The sequence below is a fragment of the Aulonocara stuartgranti genome (assembly GCF_965226115.1).
Source record: "Aulonocara stuartgranti genome assembly, chromosome: 7".
In the NCBI taxonomy this organism is placed as follows: Eukaryota; Metazoa; Chordata; class Actinopteri; order Cichliformes; family Cichlidae; genus Aulonocara; species Aulonocara stuartgranti.
The window spans coordinates 32,773,894-32,791,205 of NC_138945.1; the positions used below are offsets into that span (position 1 = coordinate 32,773,894).

The window sequence follows — 17,312 nt, forward strand, 5'->3', positions numbered from 1 at the left end:
GTTGTACATACCTGGGGGAAAACACTTCTGGTTACTTTCTTTCATCTGGTCCTGAAAAAGTTTATCATCAAATCAGCTGGTTTAACTCCAGGTTTATATATCATTAAAAATATCAACATACAGCACTGCTTTTAAATATGACTTTTTTCCATGCATCTCTCGCTGGTTAGCTTAGTCAAAAAGTAAAAACGGGATGGCAACCTCTTTGGCTAGAAAAAAAATGTGGTTGCCCTGTGATAATAATTTTGATCAGATACTAGTCTGCAACCATGGTTTTCTCTAGTGTGTCTGTTGTATAACAAGACAATCATGCCATGGTCAACATATCGTGTTGGTTTCAGCTGCTGAAGATGTAATAGCTTTGACTGCACCGTGTGTGGCTACAGAGTGAGCCTTGGCTTCTTTTCGGCTGTTAAAACAGGCTGCATGTAATGCATGATGTTCATAAATTAGATGGTGGCAGCTCATGCCATTGTGCCAAGACTTATGTGGTACATGTTTATGTGATGTTAATACTGTAGCCTTTCAGCTGATTGAAAAAGCTGTATTTATACTGAAGCCTGGAGAATATTCTGTAGAGGTGATGTATGAATAAACTATATTACATCATTTTTGAATGATGACAATGAGGAATGTTATCTACTCATTAATCTATTAAATTCCAGATCTTAAACACGCTCGCTCATCCTGCTGTGGGCTGAAAAATATAGGCCCAATGAAAGAAGAGGAAAAAAGGAATGAAAGGAAAGTTAAAGGAGACAAGGACTCATTTGGCAGTTTGTAGATAAACCACAAGACGATATCTGAGAGTCAATGAGCTTTCAGTGAATGGTATTAAAATCCAACGGCAGTCAGAATCAATCACATAGGCCCTCCATATGTCAATTTAGAAATTGCTTTTGTATGGTCTCAGTGGTGGCAGGCTTGTCTCACTATTGATTTTCCATTAAGGGCCAAACATCACATTATAATATATTGAATTGAGCAGATCCCCACTAATGTGACATACATTTAAATAGTGAGCATGCCTCATAAACGGAAGATAAAGAGGGACGTTTTATTCTTGCAGTTTATATGAGCCATCCTCTTTTGTTACCTTGACGCAAAAAATGTCGTGTCCACGTCTGATACAGAACAATGGGACATTATGAATTAGGTCCTAAATATGTGAATAGGATACAGTGAAAATATCTCATTCTTCCCTTCTTTCTGTACTAATTTTTGTTGAAAATGCTTGGGATCAGAGTAACAAACAGGGCATTCTGCTAAGTACAGCCCTAATGGTTGGTTGGAACTACAGTGAAAGCTATAATTTAAGAGTGGAATTAAACCAGATGGGTTTGGGGAGAGGGTTTTTTTTTTTTTTTTTGGTGGCAGAGCTTCTATAAACATTAATCAGCCCCCATCCACCTTTCATACCTCCACATTTGCTGCCAGGGGACCCAGAGTTCATCTCCCTTGGCCTCTGGTCACCATCTCTTCCTCTAATGATGGCTTTCCGCAGGTCACAGGCAGAGAGATTCAAGGCCAAAAGAGCCCAATGCTATTACAAAGTAATTGTGCCTCCAAAACCTCCCCGCTACGTTTTCCAGCGGGGCTGGTATTGAAACAGATGAAGCAAATAACCAACTCGATGTTTTCTACCGACTTTTCTTTTTTTTAATAATCAAAGTAATTTCATCCCAAGACACCTTTGGCCACATCCAACTTCGGCTTATGCTCGCTTGTTTTGTGAAGCCCTTGTATGCTTTCATGCACATATCGCCACACTTTGATTCTTTGCGCTCTAACCCATCCCCCATCATTAGAAATTCATTATGACATCATTAAACCAATGAAATACAGCTTATTACAGTAGACCCCAGAGAACGCTTTTATTTAAACACCTCCCTCCATCCGAACCCAGCCGCCTCGTTTCCTTTCTCCCAACCTATTTTAATTAGCCACCAAAGGAACATTGCTGTCATTTAAATGAACATGGTAATCAGTTTATTTGGCTGTTGCCATGATTAGCATAATTAGCCTGCACCTGTTAACCATCTATCAACAGTTTGGTAATTTTCCATGTGTGACTGGAGAGCAGTGGAGGAAGGAAGCTTTCTGACAGATTTGCTGTCTTCATTAAAGGAAATGGCGTCATTTATTTGAGATGCAGCCAGAGTTGCTTGGATCCATTTCTAGATTGAAATAGCCTTGGATCCATGACTGAGGGACTTGTGAAGTGTAAAGCTATAAAAGTAATGCTCAGTGACTTGATAGTGAAGTGTCAAGGTGAATTTCACTTGTAGGCTGCATTTGAATGGAAAGTGGATGTTCAGTACGTCATGGTCCCCCGTTTTTAACCTAGTGTTTTGAGTTTTGTTGTGGTTTCATACCATTGCATTAAGAAGACAATTTAAGTTCAAGCTTTGAATTTAGTCCTGACTTTAGTTCTTTTGAGTGTCTCTGAGTTTATCTATATTTCTAGTTCATGGTGTCTTGTTTGATATTAGGGTCCTTTTATGTCTTTGTTTCATCTCTGTGTCTTGTCCTCAGCATCTCCTGTGGAAGTCAGTCTTGTTTCTATGTTTATTTACCTTTGTTTCCCCAGTTGTCTTTGTCTGTCTCTGGTTTCTCAGTGTCCCTCTCTCTCCCACTCCTGTCCCTAACTCTCTAGCTCTTTCTCTTGTCTCTAGCTCGCTGGGTCTCTCAGTCTTTCAGCTTTATGTTTCTCGTACTTCCTGTTTTATTCTGATAGTCACTTGTCCATCATTGTGTGCTGCATCATGTTTCGTTTTCCTTTCCCTGTCTGTCAATTAGATTATACCCAGCCGTGTTCCCCAGGTGTTTCCCCTCTGCCCTCATTCCCTGTGTCTATTTATTAGCTGCATTTCCCTCTGTTCCTCGTCGCAATCTACCGCAATGCTGTGTGGGCGTTCTGTTCAGTGGTTCTCGCTAATGTGCTCTGGTACCTGCCAGTAGGGCTGGGCCATATTATACCGTTCACGGTAATACCGGTATAATGTTAGGCAACGATAGGAAAATGAAATATCGCGATAGAATGGGAGTAAAACGCGCATGCGCAGTGCCTTTGTTTTCATACGCACATGGCCGATTGTTGAGTGAAACAGATGAACCAGAATTGGTTTGTAAAAATGGTGCAACTTCCGTGATGTGGAACTGGTTTGGTGTTTGTCCGTCAGATACACAACAAAGCACATTTTTTTGCAGAACATGCAAGCGGCCATTGTTATTGTCGTATTTGTCGGACTAAGATGCTCTTAAATCTGGGAGTAATCTGGGTCCTAAACTCCGTATACTTCAGGTCAAACAACACTGCAGCATCACTTAGAGTTAAAAACTGTCTAAATTCTTTCATCTTTAATAAAACGATCAGCATTGCTGCTTTACCAGGTGTAACTATAAAGTTTAACTTCCAGGCATCCATGAAAACAAAAGTTATTACATTTAACGGAGTTAGAAGTTAGCAGGAAGCTAGCGGAAGTTAGCTCGCTAGTTTCGCTAGTTACCTAAGCATGATATTGCATGTTCTGACTGAGAGATTTCTGAAAAAAATCAAACGTACAGCTCTGCTATCACTTCCAACATAAATGAAGACAGGAAACTAAACAGCAGTGATGTTTGTAGGGTTACTGAAGTTGGGCTAGCTGGTATATAATCATGTGCTACGTGATCGCTAGCGATACAGCTATGTTAGCATAACATAAACAGTGAAGCTGGAGGACGAACACTAACACTTTTCCACTTATAAAAGTTAACGTGAAGGTTCTTCATGGTTAGAGACAAATGCAATCGCATGGCAGGATGCTGTAAACGGACCAAACTTCAGTCAGGAGAACAACTGAGATAATCCATCCACAATACGAGGTTAGTCATTAATATACTGCAACAACATGGGAATAGAGCAGCTGCCAGAGAATTCAACATTAATGAATCAATGGTACAGAAGTGGAGGAAGCAAGAAGAATGAGTTTAATAAAGTTTGATTTATCTGACTGCTTTGTTTCGCTTAATGTGCCTTATAATCCCGTGCATTTTATGGTCCGAAAAATGCGTACTGCACACTGCAGTTTAATGTTGCAAAGCACCTATTTTTAACTTCAGTGGATATTATACATGGTTATGCTCAGGATATGTCAGCCCATTTCTACTGGAAATGCCTTTTGGTTAAACTTTCAGCAAGGAATTTGCATTTGCACTGTTACATTTTTATAAAGCTTTAATGTACATAAAAACCAGCTTCTTGTTTAAGTGAAAATAAATGGAAGGTTGTCTTTTTGCGCTAGTAATGTTGTGGAGTTGTATTTTGTCTCGCATCAATTATATCGTCGGTTATATCGTTATCGCAAATTTTCAAATATATATCGTGATAAATATTTTTGGCCATATCGCCCTGCTCTACCTGCCAGTTCTGTGTATTCTTGGAAGTTTAGCAATAAAGCTCCAGTGATTCCAGCCCTGTGTCTGTGTTCTGGGTCCACAAGCCTGTCTGCCACACAGTGACACATGACACAGTGTGAGTTTGTGTTTATATGAATCAGATACCACTTTGCAGGGTTATTCAGATGACAGCGAGCACATTTTTCAGTGTGCTAACAGTAACTTTGTGCTCATTTTCCACCAAGTTAAATTATCCACTTTAGAACTTTGGAAAAGTATTTATGCTTGAAATTTGCTTGAATTTAATGTGCTTTAGAATAAATCCTACATTTCATAGTAGGATAGCACAGATATTTGGACAGCATCGGAGGCTATAGCCTAATCTAATGTCAAATACACAATACAAACCTTGAAACAGATGGAGAGCAGTAATGTGAAGGAATCCCAGCACAAACACGCACCAGTCTCCCCATTTCATTTGTACCAACTGCTCCTTTTTCCAGCAGCCTTTCTTTCTCCTCTGCTCTTCTCCCTGTACACCAACTGCTGCACCTCCACCCACCAGTCTGTCAAGCTAATCAAGTTTGCAGATGACACCACCGTTATTGGACTCATCTCGGACGGGGATGAGTCTGCCTACAGGAGGGAGGTTGAACGTCTGGTGTCCTGGTGCAGCCACAACAACCTGGTGCTGAATGCCCAGAAGACAGTGGAGATTATTGTGGACTTCAGGAAGCACACAGCTCCACTCCCCCACCATCACCTCCGTCATTAAGAAAGCCCAGCAGAGGATGTACTTCCTGAGGCAGCTGAAGAAATTCAACCTGCCAACACGGACGATGATGCAGTTCTACACTGCAATCATCGAGTCCATCCTCACCTCCTCCATCACCGTGTGGTACGCTGGAGCCACTATCAGGGACAAACAGAGACTGCAGCGTGTTGTGCGCTCTGCTGAGAAGGTGATTGGCTGCAGACTCCCATCTTTGCAGGACCTGTACACCTCCAGGACATTGCGGCGTGCAGCTCGGATCTCAGCTGACCCTTCTCACCCTGGACACAGTCTGTTTGACCTGCTCCCCTCAGGCAGGAGGCTCCGGTCCATTCGCACCAGAACCTCTCGCCATAAGAACAGTTTCTTCCCCTCTGCTGTTGGACACATGAACAATAACCATATGACTGTTCCCGCTACTAACACATGACCCTACGCTGTGTTCACTGCATCATTCCATGATTGGCACTGATCACCACCTGCACTCATGTATATATCTTTCAACGTAGCACTCTTAATTCTTATTCTCATGTATATATCTCATGTATAGCTCATGCACATATCTTTCTACGTAGCACTTTTAATTCTTATCCCTACTTTTATTTTTTCATGTCTATTTAAGTGCTATTTATGAACACTATGTTTGCACTGAAGCACCGCAGCAATTTCCTAATGTTGTAAACCTGCTCAACATTTGGCAATAAACCCCTTTCTGATTTCCCTTCCTCACTGTCCTCCTTTCCCACTCATTCATCTCACACCACTTTCACTGTGAGTGTGTTGTGATAAGACTTAGCTAGCTGCAGGCGAGCCACAATTGTGTCGGGACGCCATGATTGCCAATGGTCGGCGGTGTTTGATTACCCTGTCTGCTGCCCTGAAATCTCTGCACACTGAACTCTGCTCCTTTCATTTCCTTTCTGCGCTCTGTGGCTGAAAATAGCTAGTTGCTTAGCATCCACGCCCAGTGCTACTAACATCTGGAACGTGCCTCAACCACTGCTGGCCACTTGCCTGAATGCTATTTACTGAAGTATGTTTTAACCTCAGTTACACACCCTTGTGCTCATTTGTAGCCAGTTTGTGAACATGTCATACAGTATAAAATATACATTCTAACCCTAGGAGCTCTTTGCAATTGTTTTCATTGTATTAGCAGGCTTGCTGCATTTCATGTACTCTGTACATTATTTTGTTATGATAAGTTAAACTACTCAGAAATTGCCTAGCTTATGGAATTATTTTGCTTCATTTCTAGTAGATTTGAGTAAAAGAAATGATAGGTAAGACTTGATTTGCTGCTTAATGTCACTAACATTACAACTCATGTGCATGAAGGAAAGTTATTGTGCATTTGGAGAATTCATATAATGTGTTTGCTCTGACATCATAGGTGTTTTTATTTATTTATTTTAATTTTCACCAAAGCTGGAGTTACAAAGAAGTTCCTGAGGTTAATTATCCGCTGAAAGCTTGTGTTTTTGTTTAGCAATGGAAATTATATAAGGCTGAATTCTCCACTTAGTGTGCAGGCTTCCATGCTTGGTGCATTATTGGTATTGATTCACAAAACTGCGAAATGGGTTGTGATCTGTGCCTGTCAGGTTCAGGCTGGAGAGAGTGTAGTAAGTGATAGAGGGAGGTTTAAGGGTCAAGTAGCCAATGTTGGCAACTCGGGTGAATGCGTCAACTTCCATTAGTGGCCCCATCCTCAGCAACTGTCCTTTACCTGTCAGGGACTAAGTGGATTTTCAAAGCTAACATTCTCAGTTACCTCATCCTTGTGAAGGAGATAAGGCTTTCTGTATTTCTTGCAAAATATATGCTTGTGAATGTTTGTTGGTGCAACTGGGCTAGTTTCGAGGCAGTGCAATCACTTGTGCTTATAGTTTAATGATAAAGTTGATCTCTAAGACACTCTGGGGGGGGGGGGGGGGAGATTTGTTTTTTTTTAATTATTCTGATGTTTCTTGGTATTCTTTAGCATTTAGCTTCCAGTTACAGTCACACAAAAAGTACCTCAATATTGTATATTGGCTAAGATTGAGCATCAAACAGGGGCGTTTTGCTGCCTTAACTGTTCGTGGGAACTACAGGGAAATCTTCACCTTGAAGTTTTATGCAACATTTTATCACCTAAAAGAACCTAAAAGAAAGATCGCTTATGCTGACGTTAGATTATTACTACTTACATGTAATGCATCAGTATCATAATAGAGATATTTCAGCATTAGTAGGATGCGTTGTGTTACTTCTGCTTTTACTTGATCTAAATTCCTCATCTACCACAGCCTATCCACCAACAAAATATCCCTTGATCCAGGATTACCCCTACTGCTCCCAGAAGAAAGAATCTATCCTTATAACCTTCAGTGAAAACACTCCCTCCTGCCTCAGCAGACAGGTTTGTGGCTGCTCTTTCCATCCCTGTGCTCTCCCTCTTCACCGACTGTCCATCAAGACCCCCCGACTGCAAGTTTTTACATAAAGCTTCCTAGATAGAAATGAATAATTCATTGTAAATGCCACGGTGCTGATGATATTTCTCCTAACATTAATTATAAATGAAAACTTCCTCCCTCTTCACGTGTTTAGACCCCCTTCTGTCTCTCCTTCCCGTGCTACACTCCCACAGCCTCATTACTTCTGCAGCTCGTTATTGCCACACCCGTCAGAACAGGTGGTTCAGCGGAGGGGTGTAATGATTCTGAGGCTAGGACCAAAAACATCCACAGGAAAGTACCATACTGAGTAATGATGTGGAACTGTTGATGTCTACTTAATTTATTAGTCAATAACTAAGTTAGCACCAGGTAGTTATAAAGAAACTCTGTCACGAATTCATGTTGAATTCACATTCTCTTCAACAGTGACAACGATGCTTACTTGAAACTATATTTATTTTTTGTTTTGTTTTATGAAATTCTGTTGTTGCAATCACAAAGAAAGAAAGAAAATCTTAATGCTATTCAAATGTTGAAACTAAAGCGACAATACCTTTCTGCATCAGTGGCAATATCTCACATAGCTTAAGTGTTTTGTCTTTGTTCCTTTCTTCCTCTGCAATTTATTTTGCTACTATTCTTCCTCTGACAGCATTGAGTAGGAGTGTCATTTAAACCACACGCTAAGGAGAAGGAAAAAAAGCAAAGTGATGGGCTGTTTTAAAACCGTTTATTGAACTTTTAAAGCCCGGTTTAGTGTGAATCCCACTGTGGAAATAATTGGCCTCTTTTGTTTTGGGTGGCAGTGAAGGTTACTATACGCTGCTAGAAAGAAACTGACAGGGAAAAAGAAAAGATTTGATTTGGCTCAAGCTTCGTGTTCAGCCTGGCCCTTTTGAAGATTCTCAGCTCACTGTTATGCATTGCTCAGTACCCAAAAGGCTGCTGAGGTGTGATCACAACTCTCTCTCGCGTTCGAACTGTGATTCATTGGTCACTGGAGGGTGTGTCCTTGTTGCGAGATTGGTGTCTTGGAGCACAGCACGACTAAACTAAGGGGATAAATAGGAAGGGCCCCCACAGAGCAAGGCTGCTTGAATTCATCGCAGCTGGTGTGAGCTCTCATTATTTCCCCTCCCCCAATTTTTCCACCCCTGAGGCTTCAGAAGCACAGCTGTGATGGACAGGTATCCTCTGAGGTATAGTCACTGGAATGAAAAAAAAAAGACCTCACCAAAACTGCTGTCTGTCCTATTTTTCACCCCTTCATTACAGCGATTACTTACAAATGGCACTAAAATACAAGCCCACTGAGCTCATATAAATCATATTTATTTGAAACTGGATTTCAGTATATATTTTCCATTATGTAATTGTGACATACTTGCTCTCAAATTGATGATTATTTCCCAAACCTTCAGTGTTATGGCATAAACAATGACTCAGCACCTTATTATTTCAGGAGACATTTGGCACTCAGAATGTCAAGGTAGATTTAGAGAAGCAGGAGAAATAAGCTACTTTTTAAAAAGCCATTAGGTTTAACGAATGGCAGTGTGTGTCAGAGAAAATGATTCATTTGTTTGTTAACAAGGTGGGATCACTAGGAAAACTGCAAAAACTCTTTCTCTGCACTTCCAACACCAGTATTAAGTGGTATAAAGGGACAGAGGCACCAATAAAAGGAAAAGCTTTTCCAGTTAGTTGCATCCTACCAGCGTTAATGGACCCCGTATTTACTGACGCACAGTAAAAGTCGGTCATTGGGGTTCGGCTTGGGGTCTAATAGTGAAGATCTCGGCTATATAAACATCTAATATTTCAAATTAAATGATTTTAAACGAGAATTATCATTTCAAGTACATACTATACACAAGATGAAAAGATGTAGCTACACGGACTCTTCTTAACTGTGCATGTCAGGTCGCTGTTAAGACATCATTGTCCCACATGTCACATAGAAATCAAAGATCAGATTTATTACTAAAAGTGAAGATTTAATTCAGAAAATATTTTTATGATTGGCTATTTGTATATGTAAGAGTAGAGACAATTCTTGCAAGGTTGCACCCTATTGATTAGATATCAGCTTTCCTTTAGTATCATTGAAGAGTAACCCTCAGGGATTCTGCAGTCACTCCAACCTCTGACCTCTGGGGACAAATGTATAAGTCAGTAGAATCTCAGACCAGAAAGAAAATTATACTCAGAACTCAAGTCCTCTGCACTATTTAAAGCACAGATTTAGAGCACTTTAAATTTGGGCTTATCACTTGCTTTGCCAAAAAAAAAGTCACTGTGTCAGACATGCATGACTGTACAAGTGGAAAAAAACACTTCACTCAATTGGAACGTTAACAGTGCTGTCTATGGAAGCCATTAAATTTGTCATTGCCTTTTATACGGTCCAGTTCATCAACAGGAACACAAAGTGCTGAAGGACACACACACACATATACACACTAGTGTGTGTAGGTGGACACTGAAACCCGCACATTTGTGCACAAACATGCGCACACAGATTGAAGCTCAGGGCCATAAAGTCTCTGCTGGAGCCCGTGCTCTCTGATTTCCCCTTATCAAAGGGTTGTAAAATGGAAATTAGACTGAGTGGATGACATAGTTTCTCATTACCTGCGGCATGTATTATAGAAAGTCACAGCAACACATTTAAGTGTGATAGCGACAGCCTGATATTGGCAAGATGCTCAAGCCCACTTACCTTTTACTAATCCCATTAATACACCACCTTCCTCCTGTTCTACCACATTTCTCTGCCAGATTCTGCAGCATATGGTCAAGATGGTCTTTCTTTTTTTTTTCTTTCCCAGATTCTAGTGTTCCCACTTGCCTCTCCCCCACCCGTGTCTCACCTCTAATCCATGTAGGTCAAAATAATTGTGTTTTTACCTGTGGGTGTACCTTGTGTTCAGCATGGCACATGGTAATTTGATATGGTTGATAAAAAGCTAGCAGCCAGGATCCTTATTGTGTGCTGCTGGGTAGCTTGCCAGGTGTTATAAATGCCCCCTGCAGCGACCACTAAACTGATTCCCTCCTCTGTGCTTCTGTTCATTCATTTCTCTGCGGGGGCATTGTTGTAGGTAGCAAAGATGCACAGACCTTATGTGGCTTGTTGGGTGGACTGCATGATGTGCTGGTAAAGCTAAAAGTTCCCTTTCTTAAGGGAACATGGAGTGGCTCAGGAACCAAAAATAGATAAATAAATTTTGCTTGATTGGATGACTAAAGACTGTACTTACAAAATCTAAATGTTCATTACATGAAAATATTTTTTATGGCAAAATGTGCAGCTTGTCTTTTTTTCGGCAAAAGTCTCAAGCCACCACTACATCTTTTTTTTAATATTTTGTTTCCAGAAAGATTTTGTTGTTATTTTTTAACATGCTTTTGAGCAATAGTTCTCCAGGCTTTCTGAAGGTCTATTAAAGCTTTTCTTTGGATGTCAGACGTTGGATGAGGTTGCTTTTTCCACTTATTTTTAGTCCATTCCTTGTACCTGACCATTTTCAGAGGAATGTGTTTTTTGTTTGTTAAACCACGTAACACTGACCTCTGAAGCCTTAAGCATAATAAATCTATCTAACTCAAGGGACCAATGTTGTGTGTAAACATAACAGAAAACTTAACAAAGAACATAGTATTTTTAGGCACTTTGTTACTAGCAGCCTGTCACAAGAACAGAATTTATTTGCATTTCTTTAGCTGAATCTATGAGAAATGCCAATAATAAGACAATTTGACAGGAATAAAATAGTGGTTGATTCCCAAATTCCCACTAGATAAGTGGAGGCCAAAAAAAGTGTCCGGTTAAAAAACTTTCCAGTAGATGAACAGTGTGTGAGTTTTCAAATTAATATTCCACAAATCTCTTAGAGTTCACTGCAGTTTGCATTTAGAAATGTCAAAGTAGGCTCATGAAGGGCCAGAGTTCTCTAAAGCAATGAAACAAAAGACTAAAATTAGTCAAGTCAAATATTCCCATTGCAAACATTTTCTGTAGAAATATTAGTAATGAGGATTTTTTTTTTAAATTTTATTAAATGCTACTTTATGTGTCACACTTGAAGAAAACATGAATTAATTCAGGAGTCTAAGCCCATTTCTGACATTTACTTCCATATCTGATGTAGTGAGACACACTCCTGAACATAATTCTTAGCTTCTTTTGGATGTGAGTGTGTATGCACACCTACACGCCTTTCCCCCATGCTGTGCTCTGTCTGCCTTGGCTGCAATTACCAGCAGAGAAAGTGCCCATATAGCTACCTGCTCATCAACCCAGAGCCAGGGCCCAGCCCTGGACAAAGCACATACAGCAGCTCCTGCCAGAGACTGCATTATGGAGATTAGGGTGAAAGCTTGACAAAGGGGAAGGAGACGGGCTCGATGTGAGCAGTAAGTTCAGAGAATGGATATTAGTTTGCTTCTGGATGCTCCTGTAAGGCTCAAGCTCAAGGAGAAGTAGGGGGAAAAGCAGGATTAGGATGGGGGGGGGGTAAAAAAAAAAGAGGCCGAAATGGAGTGAGGGACAGAAACAGACTAATCCTGTCAAACATGTCAGTCACTGACTTCAGAGTTGCGTCTTTTTTTTTATTTTTATGATTTCATCTTAAACAGTAATTTGGGATTTTATTCAAAATTCTTTGCGCTTTTATTGGAAGCTCAGAAAAAAAAGGTTGTATTTTAAATGTTATAAACATTTTTCAGAATTTCCTTTTGAGCGGGGGTTTCTCCAGGCTTCTGTGAGCTCGATGAGACAAGTCATCTGACTACGCAATCAGACGGATAGAGTGATGACGTGAGAGGACACCCGCAGAGAACGGAGGGTCGCAGACTTGGCGCAGGCAGGCATAGAGACAAAAATTCTGGCAGACAGAGGTCAAGTGTTGGAGAAAATAATGTCTGAAAAACTCCAGTGTTGGAGGTATGCATTTAAAGAGATGATGAAGATGGATTCTAGAATGTAAAAGAAAAAAGATTTGAAATGAAGAGTGACATTGCTATCATTCCTGTTGTGGTTGGAGTTTATTCACTCAGCTGGGTACCTTAGTGCCCTTTGTGATAAAGGAGAGTGGTTTCAGTGGTGGGAAGATAGAAAGCTAATGGCCAGACTGGACCTGTGTCAGCCTTAATGGTAACAATCAATAATCCCCTTAGTTTTTACCTTGGGAGCCTGGAGCCTGAGCTGGTGTGATTGTGGCTTTCTGTATGTTCTCATTTTCTACATACACTGCATAAAACAGTTTTTCCTGTATATGTTTGACTCGTTATATAACTGGGGCCAGGCCAGATTTATTTCCAAACGCTTAAAAGCCTAACATTATTTTCCCCATACTTTTATTAAATAGTAAGCCCAATGATTTTACTCCACAAAACAGGTTTGCTGGCTCATCACAATTTTACTGTTTGTGTCCTCAAGCCACCAGTGTCCTAATTGCTAAAAAAAAAAAAACCCACCCCAAAACCTGAAAACCACGAGACTATGAAAATAGGTGGTTGCAACTGAAGTTTAGAATGGACTTTAAGGCAAGACCCTCCAAAAATAACTCCAAGTAGCCCCTGCAGTTATTAGTTTGCAGTCACACTTTCTGTGGGGTATAAAAAATTCCAGCCAGAGTTATTCATGTAGTCCAATTTCCTTAGATGGAGACGCATTTGGTTGGTGAGTTCAGCACAGTGGGGTTTGCACTATGCAGCCAAAGGTGCCAAGCTGTGCGCAATATTAAAGGTCAAAGTGAAATTGCCGACTGCCCACACCTGCAGCACTGCTCAATATGGACACCAGAGTGTTTTTAGAAGGCCAACACACTCTCTCACGTACACACACACACTGGAGACTTTGTTAGCTCGCTGGCACAGTCAGACTTCCCGGTACAGCATGTTTCCACCCTGACTAACACAGTGTGGTCGTTGTGTGTGTGGTTGCAGCATTGTGTGGACACATGCATGCAGTTAATAGTCACACTGGATTGTATTCATCGCAGAGAGATGGTTGTAGACAATCCTCACAGTCTGGGAAAAAAAAAGAAAAACAAGTTCATGTTCTGAAACTGGAGTGACTCCCTGTTTTGGAGCTTTGGACTGTAGCTGGAATAAAATAAATAAAATGCATTGGAACTCTTTTAAATGCAGGTTGTACTGAGAAACCACAAACACGATCCAAGCATTCAGAGTCTTTTGCGAAAAGAAAAGGAGACAACCCTACTAAATCTTGCACTGTTAGTGTGCACATTATAAAGAAACTAAAGAAATTACAGAGGCTCCCTAAAGCCAAGTCTCTGCCACTCACATGTTCTTTTTTCTAGAAAGGGAACAAGCAGCAATGCTGCACTGTTCTGTTGGCAGTTTAATATATCACCTCCTTCTGGCTTTTCCAGTATTGGTTCTGTTGTTTTCAAAAGGGTTTCTGAGCTCATTCGGTGCTGCACTGAGGGAAACCTAACAGCATCTGAAAAGGCCGGATCATTCTTTCTTTTCTTTTTTTTATTGTAGGTTCAGCCGTGCTCCCAGAAATGGAAAGTCATTCTAGTGCAGAAAAGTCTGATGGACCATAGAGAGTTGTTTCCTTTTTCCCCCTCAGTGTGAAAGTTGTGGCATTGATCTCGCTCCCCAGGCATCCACACTGCACAAGTTGTAGCCAGAGCAGAGGCAGAGGGGTGATGCTATGGCTCATAAGCACAGGGGCACACACAGACTTGGAAAGCACAGCGCAACAGAAACAGACACGCTGTACGCACATTAAGTAGCTGGATTTAATTTGGTTTCAGTGATATGTTCTCATATGGAAGGAAGGAATTCATCCATTCACTCTCTGACTTACTGCTTTTGACAAGATTTAATGTGACTCAAGTGACTCAGCTGTCGCGAACATGATGTCTGTAGCCTCAAGTGTGTGTTAGTGTGTGAACAACAAGGAAAGGTCTCTTTGTATATTGTTAGCGGTGGAGAATAGGGAGCTTGTAGGCACACTAACTAGGAGTTGAAGAATTTACCATTTGACACCATGTGGCAGTTTGCAAGAGGAAGCTGAAACAAAAGGAGGAGGAATTAACCCTTACACTATATGCAGACTAAAATTACTTGAGAGGACATTTGAATATTGACAGGAAGTTCTTTAAAACCCACTTTTATTATTATTCTTTTTCACAAAATGCAAGTCATTGTGCCTATATATTCAGTACAGTTACATGGCAGGTATTACTCTTTCCATTGCTTTGGCCCAAACTGGAATATCTCAAATGGAATGAGTGTGGAATGCCATCCTGCTGGTTTTGGGAGTACCATGGGGCGATCATGGCTCAATAGTTGGGAGTTTGCCTTGTAATCGGAAGGTTGCCGGTTCGAGCCCTGGCTTGGACAGTCTAGGTCAAGTGGGCAAGACACTTCACCCGTTGCCTACTGGTGGTTGTCAGAGCGTCCGGTGGCGCCAGTGTCCGGCAGCCTCTCCTCTTTCAGTGCACCCCAGGGTGGCTGTGGCTACAATGTAGCTTGCCATCGCCAGTGTGCGTGAATGGGTGGATGACTGGATGTGTAAAGCGCTTTGGGGTCCTTAGGGACTAGTAAAGCCATTTACCATTACCATTTTACTATGACTTTTCCTCTTCTCAGCCATGAGTTTGGAGTTTGTTTTTTTGCAGTGAATTATCTCTTTTTCTCACAGTCATGTTCATTAGTTAATACAGCTTAATAAGTCAACATCATTACCATCAACATTGTGCACTCCTTTGCTTCTTTGGCACCTATAATATGAATGATGTTCACCTCAGCCTTAGCTATTAGATAGATTTTCTGTGCTTTAGCATGTTAACATTGACACCAGGAAACACTAGCAAAGCCATCCAAAGCTGCTAGCATAGTCGTAAAGTCTTCAATAAGCCTCAGTAGAACAGAAACTCCTACTGCTGACCTCAGCTCATTCCTTCTTGAAATGAATACCACACATTTCCTTTGGGCAAAAATGGCACAATTTAGAAATTTAATTACTGAGGACTAGTATGATAGCTAATACTCATCTGCCACTAAGCTGGAAGTAGAAGAAATTCCCTACTGTTTGAAAGTTTGGGATATCCGTCTAACTCAAACCTGAACCCTTCCCACATTTTTTTTAAAATGTTCAATAAATTAACCAAGAGAAAAGTTAATCTATTCAGAGACTCATATCAGAGTTGCTATGTGAACTATTTTCATTTGTCTTGAACAACAGCACAGATTCCTTTGTGATGCTCAGCGCTTTGATTTAAAATGCAGTAATATTTCACCTTATATGCTGAGGCACTGTTGGGGAAAATAATGAGATTGTAGCTCTGAGAAATGAAGCGCTTTTAGGTGTTTCAAAGTCCCAACTTCTTGTTTTTGAGTATTGTGCTGTGGTGCTATCTCTCCTTTTATTTCTTGTTTCTTTTACATAACTTCTTTCACTCCTGCCCCCCCACCCCCACCCCATAATGTGCTCTGCTGAAAGTAGTTGAGTGAGGATTTATTCATAAAGTTTAGGGTTTTGAGGCTGACTAAAGGTCTTTTCCTTTTAGTCCCTTTAGATGGGGCTAAGGTTTTTTTGTAATTCATTCTAACAACTGTGATAGCTAATTATGCGACAGGTTTATAATGATATTAGTTGTGAGAATGTTTGAAAGTGTTTTTGAACGGAACAGCACTAGATCACGCATTTCTATACCGAGATGTTGTCTTTTTCTCATGGTAAGAATGAACTGGGCATGCATTGCAGTATTAGTAGCCCTTGTATAGCTAGAAATTGCTGCAAAGACATTTTGCATGTGTTTGCAGGGGGCCGACCTGGGTCAGTTGAGCTAAGAAAATCTGCATATTGAGGTAGGGTAGGAACTGGCCCTTGTCCAGAGGTCAGGACCCACTGCAGCTATGTCCATGTGGAAAGCTGTATGTCAGAAGAAGCTCACACTGGTGTCTCAGCATCCCGCTGAATGACCTCGACACACTTTCTGATCGTCCTGTATACCAGGTTTGCTGAATTAGCCTGAATGTCTTTCAGCTGCTTTTTGTTTCTTAGTTAAATGTCTGGAGCGTGAAGATGAAGTTACCATCTCCTAAGGATGACACAATCATTACACCGTTTAGGGCGAAGGCATAATACTTTTGAGGAGGTTGTTACAAAAGTTGGAACGGTCATATACACACTCTCCAAACCCAGTGGATTAAAAAGTAATCTGCCAACCTTTGTAGTGCACAAACCTTACTACTGTGAAAGTTCTAGTCAGGTATCCCTAGCCTTTCTGTTTTGTTGTCCTGCTGACAGACTGAGGAGTTGCTGTTGTGGCTCTCTGGAGACTTTCTTGTGGTCGGGCTGACTCAAACTCCACCTTTCTTGTTTGCAGCTGGTGTGGTCATCCTTGTTGTGCTCTGGAGATGCACTCTGAGCTGGAAAGTCAGTCTAACCAGAACCTGCAGCAGGTGGCTGTGGATCAGAATAATAGCTACCATCTGCTCTCTAAGAACAACTGGTCTCTAAAGACAGTGGACTTGGAGTCCATAGTATCTTTTCAGAGGAGTACCTTTTAAAACAACCTTTAGACTATTTACTGTTGTCACATTGTATAATTTTCACATTTATTTTTTCCGCATTAATGTGAGGAATCTTGTGTAATACAGTGTTCAGGTTTATTTTAGTTTAAGTTCTGCTGCATCCTGTATGTAAATTAACAGGAAGTTCTACATTT

General features: G+C 40.9%; 2 protein-coding genes across 8 annotated transcripts in view; both read left to right on the plus strand.

The window, feature by feature from the left end:
- Positions 1–17,312, plus strand: part of vav2 (vav 2 guanine nucleotide exchange factor) — a 193,540-nt gene that overhangs the window by 56,393 nt on the left and 119,835 nt on the right. The window lies entirely within an intron of this gene.
- The window catches only part of LOC309709922 (uncharacterized protein), a 322,961-nt gene that overhangs the window by 48,977 nt on the left and 256,672 nt on the right, over positions 1–17,312 (plus strand). The gene's annotated exons all lie outside the window — the stretch shown is intronic.